The following is a 6,000-nucleotide window of genomic DNA, read 5'->3' as shown; positions in this document are numbered from 1 at the left end:
TTCATTTCCATTTGATGCAAATCTTCCTGATAAACAGGAGAAACCATCCAAATAATAAAAAGTGTCTTGTTGAAAAGACACAAATATATGGGCTTTAAAAAGCAGGTTCTCTTTCTTTAACTCCTGGTGTTTTGAAAGGAAGGCAAAATTCAATAATGTAGTTCTAGTTGGAGTGGGTGAGTATTTGATGAATGAACACAATACAGAGGTATCCTGAAGAATGCCTTTGATGTAAATGTAATCCCAAAGTACTTTATGAATTTAAGTTCAGTAGAAGGATGGAGAAACTAAAAAACAGGCACAAAAGGCAATTAGGAAATATTTTTCAGCTGATGAGATGGAAAGATACAGACGAGTTTTCAGCTTGTACATGGTGGTAGAGAAATGTTTTGCACTGAAGTAGCTGAGAGAAAGTTGAAATTAATAAAATATGTATGGAGGGAACTTCTGAATATATTTACAAAATTTATGTATAAAATTCCCTGAAGGTTTTGCACAGTTCATTGGAGACCCAGGGTTATAGTAGGAGGGGAAATACAAAAGATTTATTTAAGATAAATAATTACATAGCCTCTCAAAAGGTGTGCTGGAAAAGCAGAAGAACATTTGCTGCTGCTCTAGAAAGAATTTAGAGGAGGCAGGAAAACAGTCCATACAAATCAAACAGTTAACTTTTAAAACACTATCATGCAAGTAATTTTAAGATTTCTCCATAGCTGTTTGTTTGGGGTGGCTTTTTTTATTTGTTTTTATGTGTTTGAACACCTTCCTTCAAGCAGGAACTGCCTTTTGCAGAGTTTGTTGGTCTTTTGAGAGGCTATTGACTCATAATTGATTCACCTGCATCTACCTGCTTAGCAGTCATTCTTTGAAGCTTTTCAATGACTCCATTATTGCTGACTTCAAATATTTATCCTTTAAGGCAAAGGAAGACATGACAGGTATGACATCATGTGCTACACCTGGATGTTGCCTATTCTTACCGTATTTCTGCAGCACAGAAATACAGTCTGTGGTGTTTTGCCTTTAGTTAGTTTAGCTTTTTGTAACAGTTCCTTGGCCATCTTGACAGCTGTCTCTGTGTTACATCAGGGAAGATGCAATACAAAGAAATTCATAAGTCTGAGTTCTGCTTATGCTGCAGTTTGTGGCACTCCCAAATGCTGGATGGAGTACAGCGAGTCATACCTGTCATGCATTGAACCGCTTATGCTGAGAAAAACAAGTCTCTGGCATTCAGTTATACAGACCACTCTTGTTTTATTTAAGATAAGTATTTTCCAACTAGTGTTTGAATTATTGTCTATAGCAGCACTGTATCCCATGTTAGGCATCTTCATGTTAGCTCTGAAGTCTTCCTAGTATTTACAAATATCCCAAACATTTGCACAGCAGCAGGAAAATGAGTACTGCCTACTTTTATGCTGAAATGGCTCAATGCATTTGGCTAGCTCCACTAAAAATGAGAAAAAATTAATTTAATATCACACTAAGAGCAGCAAGGAAGGTCACTAACAGGACACATCACCAGCAGAATTCCCTAATCTTTTTTCGTTTTCCCTTTTTTTTCGGTATTTTTAAAGGAAAAAAGAAAACAGCGTAACCATCATAGTCCATTTGTTCTTGAGCACCTTGAACTGACTTACTCTGTATTTACAGCAGTACATGTACAATTAACTCTTTCAAACCAGCTGACAAAACCCTGTGCAGAGCACTACATTATGAAAGGCGAGGCATAACCCATGACCCAGGCATGTGAGCAGCATACGGTTGCATGATGATACAGTTCTGCTGAAAACAGAGCCCTATCCTCTGATGGATAACTGGCTACGCAATGACAAAGAGGCTCCACAAATGGTTCAATATGTGCTCTGTTTAACACTTCATCAGCCTGCCACCTCGAAGATAGGTTCTTGCATAAACAGGCCTGGCAGGATGCTAGCGTTCTGCTGAAGTATGTGTTTTCGCTGTGTTTGTGGCCATCCTCACATAAGTACTATAGAAAAGAGAGACAGGGCAACCTGTCACAGTGCATATATGCGTATCTCTTCCTACTGCAGCATGTGAAGAGCTGCAATGGCAGGTTTCTACAAACAGTGCCTCCAGAGAACTCACTGGATTTGGCCTTCACTGACTAAGGCATTGAGGTATTTGATGGTCATACATTAGCTTGCAAGTGTCGTTAGGAGAAGCACTAACGGAAACATTCCTCATTCCTATTGCTTGCCTGTCTGCCACAGGTTCCCTGTGATGATAATAATGCAGTCTGTAATGGCGTTAGTCATTTCTTTACATTCAGGGAGTGTTGACTGGTAAAGGCATAGAAATAAACAAGTTGCAGTACAGATAAGCAGTAGGTAACAATTTTCCAAACAATTCCTCCGTATACATTTTCACTGCAAATGTCACTATAAGAAAGAACTATATAATCAAGGCAGAAATAAGTAAAGAGCACAGAATAAACACAACAGCCCTCTTACTGCAAGATATACAACTTGTACTTACTGAAGTGTAAAGAGTGTACTGAACTCTAAGGAATGAATCTGGAATAAGTTAAATTGGTTTTCTTCTGATGATGATACAGTTCTACCTAGTATGGGGACTCAGGAGGAGGGAGAGAGAAAAGTAGAAGTAGAAAAAAGGAGGAAGGATCACAGCCCTCCATCATAAGAGGAGAATGAAATGTATAAACTAGTCAAAAGGCAGCCTAGCTAAGAAATTCAGTTGTGAGACACTTATAGTGCTGAGGTAAGTCCCAAATTTTACTCTACTCAGTTATTTCAAGGTTAGACACTAAGGGTCCTTCATATGGTCCAAAACAGGGACATAATTTTTAGGTAACACTTGAAGACAAATGGTCTCAATAGCTCATTGAAACTTTTGGCACCTGTATTTCAGACAAGTCTCAATTCAGATGGAGTCCCATTCCTAGTCTGCTAATGCACAACTACAAAACAGATTGTGACTGCGTGAATGACAATAACATCCAGAGCAACAGAGAAAATAACCTGACTTCTAGAGAGTTGCTTGTATTATTTGGAAAGAGATTCAAGAAAACCAAACCACCTAGTTAATCTAAACTCTACCTTCCAATAATTTTGTTGCTTCTCTTCAGATTTTGCTACTGGGTTGAAGATGGTGCACCACACAGTTCAAATGCTCAGTCAAATGCATTCATGTAGTGATAATGCATTTGCACTCTGTCTCATTTATACTCTGCTACGTGGCAATGTACAAATTAGAAGTTGTTAGGAAGCACAGAAAAGATGCAAATAAAATAGATCTGTTAACCTCAGGAACAGTATGAAAGTATACCATCTGGAAAATAAGTGTTATAAATGTATTTAGCTTGCTGTTTCCCCCAGCTACATTATATTTTTGTGGGAGATTCTTAACAAAATATTTGCCATTTTTGAGGAGGTTAGGGGAGTCAAGGAAAAGTAACTGAAAGAGCTGGATAACTATTAAGGGTAAAGAAAATAATCTGAATACACTATTCAGGAGGGGATCACTAGGGCATTTACTTCACAACAAGCTAATGACTCCAAGTGTTAAAGCAAATTATCATTCTCTCTAATTTCCCCTAGGATTTCATATTGTTTAATTCCAGTTCAAGCAAGACAATCTGCCACATGTTTTAAACAGATCTTATTTTGTGTGTAGCTCTTATATGCATGAGTTTGATTAAGAACTCATAAAGACTTTCAGTATTTGTCAGGAAACACATCTTTTCCTCTGACACTGAAGTTCACTGTTATTATCTCAATTCTACTGCTTCATGAAGGTGCCTTATTGTAATTTCTACTTGATTTGGAGTGTGCCATGGGATGGGAAATAATTCCAAAGTGACTATTATTCCTGCAGTACTAGAAACAGCAAAGTAGACTATCTAAAGCAGTTTCTGACTCTTAGTTCACAGCCTGCTTTTGTAGAATGGAAGACCTCTTATAAAGCACGGCTAATTTTGTTGGGATTGCATAAGACTATGGCACCACCTAGCTGCAAATGCTTGTTTCTTTTGTATTTTTTTACTTCAAAACCCACTGTTTTAATTCAGCTAGTATTCAGTTAAGAAGTGGGCTAAGTATTTGCTACAAATCTGTTTATCATCTGCTTTATGGTTCCCCAGACCTGTTCCAAGTCTTCTGCATCTGCTGACTTATCTCACTGGTCAATTACAGGAGGACACATCGGTGCTTGGCTATGTGCAGTGGCTTGGTGGAAAGGACTCAGCTGTCTAGAGCTCGCTTCTAAGTACGAGTGCTCATCTGAGCTGAGGTCCTATTTCTCGTTTTTTCCTTCTGAACCAGAACATATGTTGAAGTTATTTTTCTGTTCAATCACAAAATTGTATTATCACCCCAAACAGAAAAAAATAGTTAGGAGTCTAATACCAAACACCAAAAAATTATTTATTTTATTGTAGGAATTGCAGCTGCAGTTTCAAAATAATTACTGACAAATAACTGTACCAAACTGAGCTGTTCTGTGGAAGCTAACAGTATTTGCTTCTTTGGATCATGTTCGGTAGTTTCAAATTCCCAGAAAGTGTTAAGAAATATCAAGATCCTCAAATGTCCTCTTCTTTTCTGCAACATCTCAAAACCATGAAAAATGTATTTTTTTCTTAAAAACAAATACTCATAGTTTTTGAAGTTTAAATGAAAAGATAAACACAGATATGAAAGAGCTTCTCTAACAAGGAGGTCAAAAGAAACATTCTTACTCTATACAAAATGGTATTTTGTCTATTTTCTTTAAATAGATACTCATTTCTATGTTGATCTAAACCAATGTACCTTCCCTTTTATTTTCTGGAACATTTCTTACAGCCGTTAAACAAAATCAAATACCCTGTTACTTAGCCAACTCCACAGAGCAGGCTGGAGATACATGAAGATGTATTAATATCTTCATTGCTCTTGATATGTTTCCCACAAACCTTGGCATAAAAGAAGTAGAATTTGAAATTTACAAAGTGGGTCTTCTATAAATTTGGTGGCCTTGGATACATTTGCAGTCAGAAAAGATGATTAAGTTGTAATGGAATGGTCTCTACAACTGAGCGATCAGTATACCATCAATGGTTATATTTGGTGAAAGAATAGAAAGCTTATTTTTTCTTTCTCAATGTTTATCTCACATAGAGTATAGAAAAATGCCTTTGAGGAAGATGCAGTTTATGCTTTAGAGAATGGAGAATATTTCAGAGGTTTTCTTTTTCTTAGAAATGGCATTTTAGATATGAGGGAAAACAACAAAATGCAGGGAGAAGTGAGGACCCCAAGGTTTCTCTAAAGCCTACCCACTCCCAGGTTGAAACACTTTTGAAAAGAAATTTCAGCGAAGAAGTACACACAGGTGCAGACTGCTCCTAGAAGAGGAATGCAGTTGCCATCAAGAAGAGCTAGTTCTAGTGAAAATAGGTACATGACCGTAATGGAGACCAGGCTGCTGGTATGACGATGCAGTTAGGTTCCATTATCAGCAATGGGCTTTATGTGCACAGATCCAAGAAAATAATGGAATGCTTCCTCTCAGGGAAGATGGATAGCCATTGCTGCTAATATGTACTTTAGCTGAACTTTGCTCATTATAATGTCATTATAATACCAAAACATACCTCCACACCAAAGGCTACCTGCGTCCTCCGCATGTCTGAGGCAAACCACTCCCACAACCACTCACCCTAGGAATGGGCAACTAGTTTTTGGAATATGAAGGGTGAAATTTTTTTCACCAGTCAGGAAAAAAAGAATGGATGACTAAAGTGACTGAAGCTCCATCCAAAACTCCGCCCAAATTTGCAAATTATTATAAAAATCAAAGACCAAGGGGAAATTTGGGGAAGACTTCATCAAAACTTTCAGGGATCAGCTGACAGGTTGGACCCCAACTTACACCCCAGCTGGGATGCCACTGAGTAATATCTTTGTGTTAGGTGTGCTGTATTCTAACTTCTTGCTTCTATATTTTGGCTTTTAACTACATATTTCTTGT

This window comes from Cuculus canorus, chromosome 3 (assembly GCF_017976375.1).
Source record: "Cuculus canorus isolate bCucCan1 chromosome 3, bCucCan1.pri, whole genome shotgun sequence".
In the NCBI taxonomy this organism is placed as follows: Eukaryota; Metazoa; Chordata; class Aves; order Cuculiformes; family Cuculidae; genus Cuculus; species Cuculus canorus.
This window is presented reverse-complemented; position numbering follows the sequence as displayed.